Source organism: Vidua macroura, chromosome Z (genome assembly GCF_024509145.1).
Source record: "Vidua macroura isolate BioBank_ID:100142 chromosome Z, ASM2450914v1, whole genome shotgun sequence".
Lineage (NCBI taxonomy): Eukaryota > Metazoa > Chordata > Aves > Passeriformes > Viduidae > Vidua > Vidua macroura.
The window spans coordinates 490,209-509,077 of record NC_071611.1 but is presented as its reverse complement, the minus strand read 5'-3'; positions in this window follow the sequence as shown (position 1 = coordinate 509,077).

Here is an 18,869-nt window from a genome sequence, read left to right as displayed (position 1 = left end):
TCCATCCATCCATCCATCCATCCATCCATCCCTCCATCCATCCATCCCTCCATCCATCCATCCATCCATCCATCCCTCCATCCATCCATCCATCCATCCATCCATCATCCATCCATCCATCCATCCATCATCCATCCATCCATCCATCCATCCATCCATCCATGCATCATCCCTCCATCCATCCATCCCTCCATCCATCCATCCCTCCATTCATCCATCCCTCCCTCCCTCCCTGTCTCCCGGCCGGGCAGACGCGGGCTGCAGCCTCCAGGCGCTCCCGGCGCTGCTCCAGGCCGGCCCTAATGCGCTCTGCCGGGGACCGCAGCCCCCCCTCGCAGTTCTGCTTTGGTGCCCAGAACATCTGGTCACCCTGTAGCCTTTTTTAATCCAATCGCGCCGTTCCCTGGGCGCATTCCCGGCTGCCAGCACCGAGCCGCGGCTGCTGGCACCGGGGCCACGCCGGCCCCGGGCGCTGCCCGAGCTCCTCCTCCCGCCCGCACGGCAGCGTTTGCTCCCCGAGGTCCTGCCCTGCCCGGGGGACGCGGCAGCCCGTGCCGTGCCCAGCCCTGCCGCCGAGCGCTGCCGCGGCAGAGGGTGCCGAGGAGCTTCCCTGGCATCTGGGGGTATGGGCAGGGGTGCCGAGCTGCTTCCCTGGCATCTGGGGGTATGGGCAGGGGTGCAGAGCTGCTTCCCTGGCATTTGGGGGTATGGGCAGGGGTGCAGAGCTGCTTCCCTGGCATTTGGGGGAATGGGCAGGGGTGCAGAGCTGCTTCCCTGGCATTTGGGGGTATGGGCAGGGGTGCAGAGCTGCTTCCCTGGCATTTGGGGGTATGGGCAGGGGTGCAGAGCTGCTTCCCTGGCATCTGGGGGAATGGGCAGGGGTGCAGAGCTGCTTCCCTGGCATCTGGGGGAATGGGCAGGGGTGCAGAGCTGCTTCCCTGGCATCTGGGGGTATGGGCAGGGATGGCCCCGGTGGCACTGCCAGCACAGAGCCTCGCTGCTTGCAGCCAGCACACGCTACAGGAGCCAGACTTTGCCTCTCTCTGGTGGAGTCCTTACAAACCCATCTAAAATGTTGCTATAATGTCAAAAGACACCCTTAGGACCATCAGATTTCAGAGGCCTGACTTAAAAAAAATAAAGCCCAAGGACTTCAGCACATGGAACGAAAAGAGCTGGGTCTGGAATGGGGATAAATCCCTCTCCAGCACAGCACCAAAATGGCTCCTGCGTGTGGGCACCCAGCCGGGGGCTCCTGGATCCCCTGTGGGGCCTTTCAGGGGAGCAGGAGCAGCACCCCAGGGCAGGGCAGCATTGCTGGGCCTTTCAGGGGAGCAGGAGCAGCACCCCAAAGCAGCATTGCTGGGCCATTCAGGGGAGCAGGAGCAGCACCCAAAGCAGCATTGCTGGGCCTTTCAGGGGAGCAGGAGCAGCACCCCAAAGCAGCATTGCTGGGCCATTCAGGGGAGCAGGAGCAGCACCCAAAGCAGCATTGCTGGGGTCATTCAGGGGAGCAGGAGCAGCACCCCAGGGCAGGGCAGCATTGCTGGGCCATTCAGGGGAGCAGGAGCAGCACCCCAAAGCAGCATTGCTGGGACATTCAGGGGAGCAGGAGCAGCACCCCAGGGCAGGGCAGCATTGCTGGGCCTTTCAGGGGAGCAGGAGCAGCACCCAAAGCAGCATTGCTGGGACATTCAGGGGAGCAGGATCAGCACCCCAAAGCAGCATTGCTGGGCCATTCAGGGGAGCAGGAGCAGCACCCCAAAGCAGCATTGCTGGGCCATTCAGGGGAGCAGGAGCAGCACCCCAAAGCAGCATTGCTGGGCCATTCAGGGGAGCAGGAGCAGCACCCAAAGCAGCATTGCTGGGCCATTCAGGGGAGCAGGAGCAGCACCCCAGGGCAGGGCAGCATTGCTGGGGCCATTCAGGGGAGCAGGAGCAGCACCCCAGGGCAGCATTGCTGGGATATTCCAGGGGAGCAGGAGCAGCACCCCAAAGCAGCATTGCTGGGTCATTCAGGGGAGCAGGAGCAGCACCCCAGGGCAGGGCAGCATTGCTGGGCCATTCAGGGGAGCAGGAGCAGCACCCAAAGCAGCATTGCTGGGTCATTCAGGGGAGCAGGAGCAGCACCCCAGGGCAGGGCAGCATTGCTGGGCCATTCAGGGGAGCAGGAGCAGCACCCAAAGCAGCATTGCTGGGCCATCCAGGGGAGCAGGAGCAGCACCCCAAAGCAGCATTGCTGGGGACATTCAGGGGAGCAGGAGCAGCACCCCAAAGCAGCATTGCTGGGCCATTCAGGGGAGCAGGAGCAGCACCCCAGGGCAGGGCAGCATTGCTGGGATATTCAGGGGAGCAGGAGCAGCACCCCAAAGCAGCATTGCTGGGGTCATTCAGGGGAGCAGGAGCAGCACCCCAAAGCAGCATTGCTGGGATATTCCAGGGGAGCAGGAGCAGCACCCCAAAGCAGCATTGCTGGGCCATCCAGGGGAGCAGGAGCAGCACCCCAAAGCAGCATTGCTGGGCCATCCAGGGGAGCAGGAGCAGCACCCCAAAGCAGCATTGCTGGGCCATCCAGGGGAGCAGGAGCATCCAAGTGCTCCAAGATGTTCACCGAGGGATTACACATCGCCGTGTGGGCTATCAGTCTGGCAAGGAGTAGCACGAGCTCTGGTATTTGCGAGTGATATTTGAAATCCTAAGCCCAGAAGGAAATCGTCAGGCAATAACATCCTGTTTTCCACGCACAGCGTCCCGCTTCCCCAGCGGTAGGAAAAGGCTGCTCCTCATTCCTCAGCGCTGAACGCCGCGCTCCGAGCTGGGAGCAAATATTTTTCCACCAACATCACCACATGGAAAGCGTTTCGCACATCTCAAACCTTCCCTCCACGTTGTTTTGGGAATAAAACACAACCTGCCGCAGCAAGCCTTGAGGGACAGCTGGGCTGATGGCCTTCAGCTGGGGACTTTCGGTGGCATCTGGGGAGGGGATTTTCCCTGGCAGGGTGGGCAGGCCCTGGATCGCTGGCAGTGCCCAGGCTGGCTGGGGATGGCACAGCCCAGGACAGTGGAGCTGTCACTGCCATAGCGGAGCTGTCCCTGCCATGGGGCGGTGGCACAGCTCAGGACAGTGGAGATGTCACTGCCATGGGTCACTGCCGTGGGTCACTGCCATGGGTCACTGCCGTGTGTCACTGTCCCTGCCATGGGTCACTGCCGTGTGTCACTGTCCCTGCCATGGGTCACTGCCGTGTGTCACTGCCATGGGTCACTGCCGTGTGTCCCTGCCATGGGTCACTGCCGTGGGTCACTGCCATGGGTCACTGCCGTGTGTCACTGTCCCTGTCATGGGTCACTGCTGTGGGTCGCTGTCCCTACCATGGGTCACTGCCGTGTGTCACTGTCCCTGTCATGGGTCACTGTCACTGCCATGGGTCACTGCCGTGGGTCACTGCCGTGTGTCACTGTCCCTGTCATGGGTCACTGCTGTGGGTCGCTGTCCCTACCATGGGTCACTGCCGTGTGTCACTGTCCCTGTCATGGGTCACTGTCACTGCCATGGGTCACTGCCGTGGGTCACTGCCGTGTGTCACTGTCCCTGTCATGGGTCACTGTCACTGCCATGGGTCACTGCCGTGGGTCACTGCCGTGTGTCACTGTCACTGCCATGGGTCACTGCCGTGGGTCACTGCCGTGTGTCGCTGTCCCCGCCGGTTTCCCGCCGCCAGCCGGCGCTGGCGCACGCGTTGGCCACAAGGTGGCGCTGTCGCCCCTCGCTCTCCCCTCACGGAGCGGGAACGCGGCTCTCCCCTCACGGAGCGGGATCGCGGCTCTCCCCTCACGGAGCGGGGAACGCGGCTCTCCCCTCACGGAGCGGGATCGCGGCTGTCCCCTCACGGAGCGGGGAACGCGGCTCTCCCCTCACGGAGCGGGAACGCGGCTCTCCCCTCACGGAGCGGGATCGCGGCTGTCCCCTCACGGAGCGGGAACGCGGCTCTCCCCTCACGGAGCGGGGAACGCGGCTCTCCCCTCACGGAGCGGGAACGCGGCTCTCCCCTCACGGAGCGGGATCGCGGCTCTCCCCTCACGGAGCGGGGAACGCGGCTCTCCCCTCACGGAGCGGGGAACGCGGCTCTCCCCTCACGGAGCGGGGAACGCGGCTCTCCCCTCACGGAGCGGGATCGCGGCTCTCCCCTCACGGAGCGGGGAACGCGGCTCTCCCCTCACGGAGCGGGAACGCGGCCGAGCCCCGCGGGACGCGGCTCTCCCCTCACGGAGCGGGCGCGGAGCCACGAGCGGCTCGGGACGGAGGCGGCCTCGGGGATCACCCAGTCCCACTCCTGTGCCTTCCACAGCCCAGGTAATTCCAAACTGCCCTGGAGCGCTCCCAGCGATGGGGCAGCCACGGCTGCTCTGGGCACGCTGTGCCAGGGCTCAGCGCCCCCACGGCCAGAAACTGCTTCCCGATATCCCGTCTAACCCGGCCCTCTGTCAAAGGGAAGCCGCTTCCCCTTGTCTTGGCCTTCCGTGCCTTGTCCAAAGTCCCTCTGCAGCTCTCCTGGAGCCCCCTGGGCCCTGGAAGGGCTCCCAAAGCCTCGCTGGGGAGCTGCCACATCTCCCATCCCGGGCGCTCCGGGGAGGGGAACGTCGGCCCTCTGAGACTGGAATGAAATGTATGACAGATGGCTTAAAAAAACTAAAAAAGCAATTATCAAAGGGGAAGGGTTTGGAACATGTCCTTTGAAATCCAAATTTGTTTAGCATTTTTAGCAGCTGAAATAATTTTCGGAGCATCTGATGAGAGCTTTGAGTGCTTCCTTCCCTCCTCTCCCTCGCCAAGCCATCCGTTCGAAGGCTGCCACTGGCACAGCAAGTTCCCTGCTTTATTGCCGTTGGAATTTTTCATTAGGGAGCGGTGGAATGAGGGGATGAACTGCGCTATGTCCTTTTGAAATCTTCAGTGGCTTTGCAGAGGGTGGAAGAACCGTATTCTGTGATTCTTCAAACATAACTACATGGGAATGTGCCTCATTATAGCTCCCTTCCTTCCTCGCTCTGTCCTGATCTTCTGTTCTCCCTCCGCCAAAAAGAAGGGAATTAATCATTCCCCTTGTCCATTAGCCGCAGCAAGTACCAGATCAGTGGCAAAATGAATGACATCCCATAGCTGAGGGGTGAAGGAAGCACCTTTTTGTCACAGGCAGCTGCTCGACTGTCCTGGTTATTTGAAACTGCTCCAAAACACTGCGGCTCCCCCAGGCAATGTGGGTGATGGGGAGTTAATTGGTGTGTGGCCCCAGATAGCTCCCATGGAAGCAGATCCAGGTCATGGAGAGGCTTTCCAGCCTCCCCACAGAACCCAGCCACGGGCAGGGGCAATTTCCCCGCTCCACCCTGGGCCCGTGGGCAGCGGGAGGGGCAGAGCCCAGCTCCCCGCTCTGGGAACCCCTGGAGATGCTGCACATCCGATGGGATGAGTCTCAGCAAAGAGGATAACAAGGCCCTGGAGGAGATTAAAGTTCGCTCCTTCTGCTGTGAATCTGGAGGACAAACACCCTCTAATCCCGCTCCAAAGGGGAGATCCAAGGCCTTTAAGTCTCTTAAGCCGCGTTCGTTTGGGCTCAGCCGGGAGCTGCCCTCCGGCTCTGCAGCTCCTTCCTGCTGCCAGGCTGCGGGCCGGGGGGCTCTGTGCCAGGAAGGGGGCACATCCCAGCGAGGGGGGCTCTAAACCCCCAAACCCGGCTTCTTCCCTGGGCTCAGGTCAGTGGCATGGCAGCGAGGCCACGCACTTGCTTTAAGTGGGATTCCCAAACCAGAGCTGAACTTAGAATGCAGCGTCATCCCTAGAAAAACTCAACACAGTCTTGGAGCCTTCCCGGGCCTGAGGCTTGTTTGCTTCTTTCATTACGACTGATGGAGGCAAATCCCGGGTTTCCTGGGACGGAGCTGTGAGATAAAGCTGATTCCGTCAAGGAGACTCAGTCAGGAATGCGGAGCCGGGAGTGTGGGGGCGCGTTTGGGAACACGCTAAATCTTTGTGCATTTTGGGGGGTGACCGAGGTGTGACTCACCCCGAGGGGCACGAGGTTCTCCTGCAAAGCTTTCATGCCCACTCCCAGGATTTCCACCAGAAATTCCACAATTTCCGCCCACCGCGGACTCCTGAGGTGCAGTAAGCATCACCCAAAAAGCCCCGCCTGTCCCGGGCACTGCGGTGTCTCCTGGAAGCGGTCCCAGACGGGCTGGGCAAGCAGCAGCTTTCCTCTGCGAGAGGAACCACCAGGCTGCCAATTGGCGCTCCCGGTGAGAAAGCTGGAAGGCGGCGCCAGGTGCGCGGCCTCCCGCCTGGAACGGGGACGCGGGGCTGGAAGGTAAACGCGGGAGGGAGCGGAGCGGCGGGCGGAGGCAGCGCGGGGAGCCCAGGCGTGCCTAACGCAATTGCACATCCCCTCCTCGGCCGCGCGAGCAGGCCAAGCAGCGCTAATCGCCGGGCGATACCTGCGGGGAGGGAGCGCCCACAGCTGCTGGGACAGCCAGGAGCCGGCGCACGCCGTTCTGGAGCCCAGCGCTGCTCCAGAAACGCCGCTGCCAGCTCCCTGTGAGCGCCGGGCCGCTGGGGCTGCTGCTGCAGGGCATTCCTCCCTCCTCTCCAAAGCCACTCCTGCTCGGGTGGCACGAGGGGCGCACAAAGCCTCGGGACAAAAGGGTGCGACAGGGGGCACTTGTTGGGGGATTTGGGAGTTACTAAGAAAGAGGGACAGTCCTGGCCCGAGCGCCGCTGCCCTTGGATCGCTGCGGGAACGTCCTGCTCGTGACTGGGACGGCGTTTCCCTGCCAGCACATTTAATTCCAGAGCCTCTAAGCTCTTCACCACCTTCCCAGGAATAATCAGGATGACTCCAGGGGTATCCCAGCACATGCAGGCTCCAGGCCCTGTCCCGTGTCTGCTCCCACCTCTGGGTTTGTCTGTTGGTGTCAGTGAGGGAAACAGCAGGAAAATAAACTATTTGTACATGTGCCCCTAAAGGCAGCTTTCCCAAGGGCACTTCCATAACACACTCCCAGGAGCTGATTTTGGAAAGTGCAGGAGGTGTCTGGGAGCCTTCGAGCCCCAAAAGTAGTCAGTGACCCTTTAAAATATGGATTTATCAGGTATGGCACAAGCTCCCCCAGGACACACTGCCCCAGCCAACGGCTTCCTGTGCCTGGGAGGATTTTCCAAAGGGTTCCCAGTGCCTGGACTTGTTCCAAATGCAGGACTCTGGATGAGCAGCAGCTCGACCCAAATCGTTTGGAATTCATGAAATGATGGTGTGTATATGTAGGGGCAATAAGGTGTCTCTGTATAGTTGTATCTAATGTTGTAGCTATTAGAAAGTTATGCAGAACAGAATGCTATGTAGTATGGATTTATATTTCTTGTAACATTATTAGATTTGTTTTCCCAGCGGGAAGTGGTGGATATAGGTCAGGGAAACAGCAATCCCGGCGGAGTTTGGTTTTGAGCAGGGATCTGATCAGCTCAGCTAAAGCAGAAGCAATTCTGAGGGAATGCTTTCCCTGGCCCGTGGATGGGTGCCATGTGTGTCCTGCTTTCGGGAATCAGTGTCTCCCTCCCCAGCCCCCCGTGCTGCTGGATTATTGGTGACATTGTGGGTGCCACTGCCGAGGGCAGCACGGGAAGGCCGGGCTGGCTCCTGTCTGCTTGGCACTGATGCCGAGGCCTCCGCTCAGGCCCGGCCTCTCCTCCAGCTGGGCTGCAAATGAGCAGAATTCCTGTCTGCTGCTGACAGGAATCAGGTACGGCTCTGTGCCCACGGGATCGGGCAGTGCCAGGACGGTTTGGGGCAGAAGGGACCTTTAGGATTGTCTCGTTCGCTCCCTGCCGTGAGCAGGGACAGCTGCCACTGTCCCCGGGTGCTGCGAGCCCCAGCGTCCAGCCTGGCCTTGGGCACTGCCAGCGGTGGGGCACCAGGGCTGCTCCGGGCCCCCCGGAGCAGATCCCGTGGGATCCAGGGCTGCGACCCCCAGAAATGGCTCCTCCGGTTGTACTTTGCACAGCGGACCCGACGTGGCTCCCCAGCCCCGACGTTCCAGCTCAAATAATGGCTCCCATTAAAGCAGCGACAGCGCTGCCGGATAATGTGCCGAGGATAAAGGAGGCATTTAGAGGATGGAAAACTAATTGGTTTAGGAATCAAATTTGAAAAATGCAGCATCTTCCTGGAGCAGTGGGAGTGCAAACCCTCCGCCTCTAATGAGCTGCCTCCAAAGGAGGCGGATGTGTCATATTTCTCGGGATGAGCTTGCATTAGGAGGCTGCTGAGAAGGGAATAGTCATTACCTGCTTCCCACAAAGCCATTGGCTCCTGCGGAGCGAGGCACGCGGTTCGGGGGGCTCGGGGAGGGCGTGGTGCGAGCCGCGCCTGCAGCAGCCGTCCGCGCCTGCAGGTGCTGCAACGACTCTCCAGGAGCTGCCCACGATGGATATTAAAGGAATTGGGGAACCTCCCGCTCCCGATGGCTCCGATCACATTTCTAATGAGGCTCATTTACCGGGGCAAACATCTTTCCCTTATTATTCCTCCGGAATTCTGCCTACGTGCTGCGGCTTCGGGGGGAGCCAGGCTGCCGTGCACACACGGGGTGACAGCCACAGCCCCGCAGCCAGGATATCCGGGATACCTGGATGTGCCAGCAGCCATGCCAGCCCTTGGAAGGGAGCTGGGAGCCACAGCCTCGTGCTATGGGATCAGTGTACGCAGGAAAGGCATTGCATTGGGATCCTGCCTCACCCAAAGCCCTGGGGAGCCTGTTCAACACTGCACGTGGCCTTGGAAAAGCACGGTGGAATGAGCAGGGATTATAGCTACACAGCTGTGTCCCAGTTAATCCCAGTTACCAACCACCCTTGAGCCACAGGCCGTGGGCCGGGGCTCACTGAAAATATCCCGTGCCGTGCCGTGCCGTGCCATTCCTGTTGGCCGGGGAGCACCTGGCAGGTGCCGGGAGCGTTTGGGAGGCTGCTCCTCCCTTTCCCCGTCTGGCCAGGGAGCCGCGAGCTCCAGGTCCCAGGCAGAGCACACAGGTGCCCCTTGGGCCGCCTGGCAGCTGCAGCTGGCAAGCCTTGGAAAGGTCAGAGAATACATTAAGCTGTCTCCCGGCCACTCGGCAGATGCCGCGGGCTCTTCCGTGGCCGCGACCTCGGGCGAAGCTGCCCTGGCAGCCGCAGCCCCTCGGCTCCGAGCAGGAGAGAGTCCCCTGGCCCGGCGCAGGGAAAAGCAGCGGCCTGGCTGGGGGCTGTCAGGAGAAGGGATGCGGCTCTGGGCAGGCTCGCTGGATCCTGCGCACGGCCGAGGGCTGAGGGAGAGCAGAACGCGGCCAGCGGCTGGCAGAGATAAGCCCTGCTCGCTCCTGGCCGCGGAGCAGCGGTAATGAGGTGATGTTCCAGCTGATAAGGAGCCCTCCCGTTATCAGCAGCGAAGGCAGGTGTTCCCAGTGTTTGTGTTGGCAGCGGAACGCGCCGCGTGGAAATCGATACCGCGGCGAAGCTGCCGTTCCTACGGAAAATGCAAATCAGTGTGCCGGGCTCCGGCTGCAGCTGGGTGCCCTAGAGAATCACGCGCTGCTGTGGCTCGCGAGGGACTCCAGGATCGCGGTGTTCCACGCGTGCCACGGCAGGGACGCCTCCCCCAGCCCAGGTGGAGCTGCCCTTGGGCACAGGGCGAGCCCCCAGCAGCGGGAAAGGCTCCTGGCATGGGGAGCAGCCTGCAGGTGGCCGTGGCCATTGCCGGGCACGGGAAGCAGCGGGTGGGGCCTGGGGCCGTCCCCAAACCCGATGGCTCTTTGTGCCAGCCCTCCCAGCTCCACGTGTTTACATTCCTTCTGCTTAATATTTCTGCAATCTTCTCTGGCATCATCCACTCGGAATTTTTCTCCTCCCACTTCACACCTCGGCGGAGCCTTCTGGTCCCGCAGCAGATGCATTGTGAGGCTTCTCCTTCTCCGGCGCCCGCATATGCTCCATTAAAAGTGTTTGTTTCTTTGAGCAGCTCCCAGTTGGGATGTGACAAAAAAAAAAAAAAAAAAAAAAAAACCCTCCCAACTTTTTTGGCCTGGGCTCGGCAGCCCCCGGCCCCGCGCCGAGGAGCTCCAGGCGCGGGGTCCCCGTGTCACCCGCCCGCTCCGTGCCAGCGATTTCCCTGTCCTCGCGCCGGTGCCTCCGACGTGCACTGGCACCCAAAGATAGAAATTGGGCTTTGCATCCCCTGCACGGCAAGAACATGGTGGGAGGTGCCAACTGGGAGCTCAGAAATCGGGATCGAGCCGTTGCCTAGTGATGGGAAGCGCGGGCAGGCTGGCATTTCCCGCGGCAGGAATGCCAGCCCCCACCTGGCACCGGCACGGGGTGCTCCGAGGGCAGAGGGCACGCGGAGGCCACCCCGGAGGGAAGCTGAGGCACGGCCAGCGCTGTGCGCACACAGATCTCTCCTCAGGGGTGCCCGGTGCCCTCGGGGCGAGCTCTGCTGGCTCCTGCAAGGACGCTGCGGAAACTGGGGCTGCTTCCCCCGAATATCCCAGCACGAGCAGCAGGGAAGGGCCTGCCCCAGACACCCTGCACAGAGCCAGCAGAATTCCTGCCTGCATTAACAGCCCCGCGCACAGATGTTCATGCAACGGCTCTGGACGCAGCTGCCACCCATAAAATACCGCGGGCCGCGCTTTTATTCCTGCTGCAAAAGGTGTTTGGGTACAATTCCTGCAAATGTGGGAATCTCCAAGTAAGTGTCCCACGCGCCCTGACACCTTGGGGAGTTTACCTTCCGTGCAGCACACGCCCGGTTCCGCAGCTCTCTTCTCTGGGCTCCCGGGTTCCCGTTCTCAGGGCTCCCGGGGTCCCGTTCTCTGGGCTCCCGGTTCCCATTCTCTGGGCTCCCGGTTCCCGTTCTCTGGGCTCCCGGGGTCCCGTTCTCTGGGCTCCCGGTTCCCATTCTCTGGGCTCCCGGTTCCCGTTCTCTGGGCTCCCGGGGTCCCGTTCTCTGGGCTCCCGGTTCCCGTTCTCTGGGCTCCCGGGCTCCCGTTCTCTGGGCTCCCGGTTCCCGTTCTCTGGGCTCCCGGTTCCCGTTCTCTGGGCTCCCGGTTCCCATTCTCTGGGCTCCCGTTCTCTGGGCTCCCAGTTCCCGTTCTCTGGGCTCCCGGGCTCCCGTTCTCTGCGCTCCCGTTCTCTGGGCTCCCGGTTCCCATTCTCTGGGCTCCCGGTTCCCGTTCTCTGGGCTCCAGGGGTCCCGTTCTCTGGGCTCCCGGTTCCCATTCTCTGGGCTCCCGGGCTCCCGTTCTCTGGGCTCCCGTTCTCTGGGCTCCCGGTTCCCATTCTCTGGGCTCCCGGGCTCCCGTTCTCTGGGCTCCCGTTCTCTGGGCTCCCGGTTCCCGTTCTCTGGGCTCCCGGTTCCCGTTCTCTGCGCTCCCGTTCTCTGGGCTCCCGTTCTCTGGGCTCCCGGTTCCCGTTCTCTGGGCTCCCGTTCTCTGTGTTCCCCGGTTCCCTGCCCGCGCTGCGCACGCCGGCCTCCCCGCGGCTCCTGGCGGCGGCAGCGGGGCCGGAGCGCAGCCCGGGGCCTCCATCCGCGGCTCCCGGCACAAGGAGCAGATGCTCGCCCCGCTGCCGCTGGCCTGCGAGCCGCGGAGCAGTTTGGGGTTGATGGATGACACGCTCCGGGATGATTTCCGAGCGTGCCATGGGAAAGAGACCCCCATCCTTCCAGAGATGGGAATTGCTGCTAAGCGTGGTCTCCTCTTGAGCCCAGGGCCGCTGTCCCTCCCTGAGCCCATCCAGCAGCAGATCCCAGGGATGTGCAGCACCAGCGGCTCGGGGGGGCTGCCTGTCCCTTCCCAGCCCCACAGCCAGCTGGAAATCGGCAGTGTCGGTCACGTTCCCTCGGCACTAACGCAATTCCCAGCGTATGGAACGACCCCACGTTGGGCGCGCTCCCGTCCCTCCCCGCGGGGCGAGCGCCCTCAGGCCGGGCAGCCCCTCCTCGCCCGTGCCCAGCGCTCGGGTGCCCGCTTTGCTGGGGGCCGGGCAGCCACGGGGGATTCCAGCAGGGAAACTGAGCCCCGGGGAGCCGAGGGAGCGGCAGCAGGCCCGGGCCGCGCTCGCCAGCCGGCTGGGCTCCTCCTTGCCGCCGCGAGCCGCCGTGCCCCCCGCCGCTGCCGCGTTTCGCTTCCCATTTTTCCGCTGTCTGCCATGAAAAATGCGGCTGCCGCGGATCCTCCCCCGGCAGGTACCGCTGTCGAACATGTTGCCTTCACAACATGACACGGAGCCTAAAAACTCACAGAGAGACTAATTACTGCAGGAAAATTGCGGGCCGAGCCCGCTCCCGGAGCTGCAGCTGACAGCCCGGGCCGGCCCCGCCGCTGCGGGCAGCTCTCCCGGGAGCGGCTGTCACCCCGTCCCGCTCCGGCTGCGACCCCGCGTCCTCAGGGCTGAGCCCTGGGAGCAGCCGCCAGCGGCACCTAAGCCAGGCCTAAAATACCCCAAATTAGAACCTGCCAGCCCTTCTGTCTGCTTCCCAGCCTTCCCAGGAATTAGAGAAATGGAACTCAATTCATGCCTCAGGAGGTACAGCTAATCCTCTGCCCGGAAGATTTGATGTACAAGAAAATATGGGGGGATGATTGATCTGGCAGCTGAGGTGGGGCTGGGGAATTGGCTCACACTTACCTGGGGGTGTGTGAGAAATGCAGCCTCTTTCTATCTGGATGTTTCAAATTTCCCTGGCACCAGGAAATAATGCCTCGCTAATTCCTCTAAAAAGTCTTTTCTCCCAGGAAAATCAGCCTGGGAGAGCACATCGCTGTCCACGAACAAGCAGAGTCATTCCATGCTCTGAGCTGAATTGAGGAGGAAAAACGCCTTGGAGCCGCCTGGGAAGTGTAAAAGCTTTCCATGCTGGTGGTCAGAAATGGGGGAATTTCACCAAATGCCATCGTTTTTCTCCCTTTTTCCACTGACATTAAAATATAATAAACTGAGAAACCACCTCCAATTTCCTTTCCCTTTTCCCTTCCCTTTCCCTTTCCCTTTCCCTTTCCTTTCCCTTTCCCTTGTCCGTGTGAGTTATTTGGCGAGATAATCTTGATATGAATAAAAATAAAAATAATAAATAAACAATTTCAGAACTGCCAAGGGTTTCAGCCCTGGGATGGAGACTTCGGGGCATTTTATCCATCCCTGGGGCTCTTCCCATCCTCAGCTGAGCACAGAAGGGATGGGAGCCCAGCATGGAAGGAGTGGAAATTAGGGATTGCAGGTAAGAGTGGGGTTCATTCTGCACACGTTTGGTGCTTGAAATGTCATTTTTGCAGGAAAAAAAAGCCTTTTGGTGTCTGATCCACGGTCCCACACTTATCCCCCTCGTGCGCTTCCCTCAGTTCCTGCATCCCAGTGCAGGGCTTGGACCTTACAGAGGTAGAACCCACAAAAACCCAAAGTGTGGACAGTGAGACAAAGGAAGGAGCATTTCCTGCTGGTTCACGTAAGGGGAAAAGGCTTTTTGCAGGGAATTTCCCAGGGCCTGCGGGAATTCTGCTGCTGCTTCGGGCAGGAAGCTGCAGCGGGAGATCCCTGCCTTGGGCACAATGGCAGGGACATTCCCGCAGGGCTCCAGCACCGCGGGAAATTCAGCACCCCGGGGCAACGTGGGGGAAACAAAAGCTGGAAAATCCCAGCTCTGGAAGTACCTATGTCAGGAAACTCCTGGATGTTTCTGTCAAAAACACCCACGTGGGAATGAAGTGCTTTGCCCATTAAATTGTTTTGTGTCCCTGCTCTGTGCACAGAGCTCAGCATCCCCCGATGTGGAGCCAGAGCCACCCACTAAAGCAGCCCAGAATGTGGGGACAGGAAAGCCAAAGCTGAGGCCTCAAAACAGGGAAAACTCCAGGGGAAACGCCTGAAAGGCTCTGGGGCTCTGCGTGTGCTGCCACGGTGTCACCGGCCACGGTGTCACCGGCCACGGTGTCACCCGCCAGTGCCACACCCAGGCTGTGACATCGGGAACCCGCGGCCACCGGGCTGCCCTGGGCTCGTCCATCTCCGGACCCTCTTTGTGTCCGTGGTGGGGGAATTCCGGCGCAGCCACTCGTGTCCAGGGTCACCCTGCCCAAAGGGCACCCCAAAAGGGGGTGGTGACACCCTGAGTGTCCCGGGGGGTGACACCGTGAGTGTCCCTGTCCCCGAGTGTGTCCTGGGGAGGTGACACCGTGAGTGTCCCTGTCCGCCAGCATGTCCCGGGGGGTGACACCACTGAGTGTCCCCTGTCCCCGAGTGTGTCCCTGGGGGTGACACAAACCTGTGTCCCTGGGAGGTGACACAACTGCGTGTCCTGTGTCCCCAAGTGTGTCCCAGGGGGGTGACACTAAGGAGTGTCCTGTGTCCCTGAGCATGTCCCTGGGGGTGACACAAACCTGTGTCCCTGGGAGGTGACACTAAGGAGTGTCCCCTGTCCCCGAGTGTGTCCCTGGGGGTGACACAAACCTGTGTCCCTGGGAGGTGACACTAAGGAGTGTCCCCTGTCCCTGAGTGTGTCCCTGGGGGTGTCACAAACCTGTGACCAGGGGAGGTGACACTAAGGAGTGTCCTGTGTCCCTGAGCGTGTCCCAGGGGGTGTCACAAACCTGTGTCCCTGGGGGTGACACTAAGGAGTGTCCCCTGTCCCCGAGTGTGTCCCTGGGGGTGTCACAAACCTGTGTCCCTGGGGGTGACACTAAGGAGTGTCCCCTGTCCCCGAGTGTGTCCCTGGGGGTGACACAAACCTGTGTCCCTGGGAGGTGACACAAATGCATGTCCCCTGTCCCTGAGTGTGTCTCTGGGAGGTGACACAAACCTGTGTCCCTAGGAGGTGACACAAAGGAGTGTCCTGTGTCCCTGAGTGTGTCCTGGGGAGGTGACACAACTCATGTTCTGTGTCCCCAAGTGTGTCCTAGGGGGGTGACACAAACCTGTGTCATGGGGAGGTGACACAACTGCATGTTCTGTGTCCCCAGGTGTGTCCCAGGGGCTGACACCATGAGTGTCCCTGTCCCCAAGCATGTCCCGGGGGGTGACACCACTGAGTGTCCCCTGTCCCTGAGTGTGTCCCTGGGGGTGACACAAACCTGTGTCCCTGGGAGGTGACACTAAGGAGTGTCCTGTGTCCCTGGGGGTGACACAAACCTGTGACCTGGGGAGGTGACACTAAGGAGTGTCCTGTGTCCCTGGGGGTGACACAAACCTGTGACCCTGGGAGGTGACACTAAGGAGTGTCCTGTGTCCCTGGGAGTGGCACTAATGTGTATCCCAGGCAGGTGACACAACTGCGTGTCCCCAGTATGTCGCAGGGTGTGACACAAACAAGTGTCCCTGGGTGAAGGTGACACAAACGCGTGTCCTGGGATGAGGGTGTCACAGCCCCGTGTCCCTGGGAGGTGACACTGCCCCGTGTCCCTGGGTGAAGGTGGCACACCCCGTGTCCCTGGGAGGTGACACTGCCCCGTGTCCCTGGGTGAAGGTGACACATCCCATGTCCCTGTCCCAGTCCCGTGTCCCGTGTCCCTGTCACTGCCCATGTCCCGTGTCCCTGGTGCTGCCCGTGTCCCGTGTCCCCGGGAGGTGACACATCCCGTGTCCCTGTCCCAGCCCCGTGTCCCGTGTCCCCGCGCTGTCCCAGCCGTGCCCCGTGTCCCCGGGAGGTGACACATCCCGTGTCCCTGTCCCAGTCCCAGCCCCGTGTCCCAGTCCCCTGTCCCAGTCCCATGTCCCGTGTCCCCTGTCCCTGTCCCGTGTCCCTGTCCCGGTCCCGTGTCCCGTGTCCCAGTCCCGTGTCCCTGTCCCGTGTCCCCTGTCCCTGTCCCGTGTCCCGTGTCCCTGTCCCGTGTCCCTGTCCCAGCCCCGTGTCCCTGTCCCTGTCCCTGTCCCTGTCCCCGCCCCGTGTCCCCGCGCTGTCCCGGCCGTGCCGCGCTCCCGCGCAGCGCGGGCCTGCAGCGCCACCTGCTGGGGGAGAGCAGCAGCGGCAGCGGAACCCAGCGGGAAACGTCCGCATCATTAATTATTAATTATTAATTAGTAAAGAAATACTCATTAGTAGCTACCTAATAATAGCTATTGACAATACATATTGGCGTCTATGAAAAGGGTAATAATTAATATTTCGATTATAATTAGCAATTAAACAGTAAGCTGTAGATAATTACTAATTAATAAATAATAACAATTAAATAATAGTAAATAATAATTATTTTAGTAATATATTATTAAGAAAACTAATTAATTATTAATTAATTATTAAAATTAATTCTTTATGAATAAACGATTACATCTAATCATTGAATAATACTTTTTAATTTAATACATATTATTAATATAATTAATAATCCCATATTAAAATATGAATTAATTATTAAATATTAAATGTAATTAGTAATGATAAAAAGTGATGATATCACTATGATACTAACCATCGAGATAATTAATCAAAATTCTTCATTAAGAAACAATTATTCAAAATGATTCATTAAGAATTAATTAGTAATTATTGCCAGATAATAATAATTACCATTTGGCACATGATTATTATTAATTAATAATATAATTAAAGAGAAACTAATTATTCATGATGTGAAAATTACTTAGTAATTAATATTTACACAAATATTAATTAAGAAATCATTAATTAGGAAGGTATTATTAAAATGATAATTATTGAACGATTAAATCCTAATGAGCTCATTATTAATTACATATTAGTTAATAATTAATTACATGTCTCTTGATGAATTAATTATTAATTAGGCAATAATGAACTAGGTAATTAAAAAGCTAATTAATTTTCCATAATTCATTAATGATGTCATTAATTAAGCATTTAATTAATCACGAAATTAATAATTCATTAATCGGGCTATTATTATTTGCTACATAATAATTAACTGTATAATTAAAGAAATATTAATTAAGAGATTATTAATTAATAATAGACGCACCATTAATTAGATATTGAAATAATTAATATCAAATAATTAATAGGGTAATTATGAGCCATTTACTACTTAAAAATTAATTTAATAATTACTGATGAATTAACGATAAAGCACATGAGTAATTAATTAATTAAACTAATTAGATAAGCAATTAATTAGCTAATAATTAGGTAATGAAATAATTAGGTAACTGGATAATGAGTTAATTATGTAATTAGATTATACATTAATTAGGTAATTAATAAGACAAATAATTAGGCAATTAAGTAATTTAAAAATCAGCTAATTTGATACATAGATTAGATAATTAGCTAATTATTTAATTAATTAATTACATAATCAATCATCTAATTAGCCAATTATAAAATTAATTAGATAATTGGATAATTAGAAAATTAATTGGCTAATTGCATAATAAATTAGCTAATTGGATAATCAGATAATTATTAATTAGATAATTAGAGACAAAGCTAATTGCATAATTAATTAGCTAATTGGATTATTAAAAATAATCATCTAATTAATTATTAATTAGACCCTCAGCCTAATTAGGTAATTAGACAGCTGGTTTAGATAATTAGATTGGATAACTCTATCACTATTTAATTGGATAAATTAATTACATAATCAGATATGTAGATAATGACTTAATTAGATATTGGATAATGAGATAATCCGATAATCATTAATTATCTAATCAGGTATTTATACAATCATTAGCGCTCCAGCTAATTAGGCACATTAGCTAATCCTATTAGATTGATGTTGGCTAATTAGAGAAATAGCTAATTAGAGCATTAGCTAATTAATGAGCTAATTGGATAATTAGATAATCGGATAATTATTAACTGGTTAATTAGATAATTAGATAATTATTACCCAGCTAATCAGCTATATTAATTACATAATTACTTAATTGGATAATGAGATCATTAAATAATAACATAATTAGATAATGAGATTATTAATTAGATAATTGGATAATTAGCTAATTAGATGATTACACAATTATTTCGTAGCTAATCAGATCCTAAATTATTTGGATAATTTGATAGCTCATTATCAATAACTTAATTAGTTAATTAGATAACTAATTATCAAATTGACTATTAGATTTTATTAATTCTATAATTAGATAATTTATGATAATTATTAGGTAACTGGATAATGAGATCATTAGCATATTCGATAAGAAGATAATTATATAAATGATTGCTTAACTAATTACATAGTTATGTAATTAATTATATAATTACTTATATAATTAATTATATAATTGGATAATGAGGTCATTACATAATAACATAATTAGGTAATTAATTAGCTAATTGGATAATTAATTATATAATAGGATAATTAGATAATTATTTCTTAGCTATTAGATAATTAATTATTTCGATAATTGGATAATTAGTTAATTAACTAGCTAATTAGGTATTTAAATGATTATTAATGGATAATTAGATAATCATTATGTAGACAATTAGATAATTCATTAGCTAACTAGATAATTAATTAGATAATTGGATCATTTGCTCATCAGACAATTCGACCATTATTACTTAGCTAATTAGGCAATAATTAGATAATTAGCTAATTATTTGGATTATTAGATAATTAATTAGCTAATTAATGACTCATTAATTAAATAATGGCAGGTATATAATTAGTTAATTTGGTCATTCATTGGTTAATTGCCAATTACGATTTAATGGCCTAATTAATAATTCATGAATAAATAATGAATAATTAATGAGTAGTGTTTTACGTAGGTAATTATGTATTTAATGAATGATTACGTCGGTAATTAATTCGATAATTAGCTAATTAATGTAACATTTCTTAGGCAATTAATT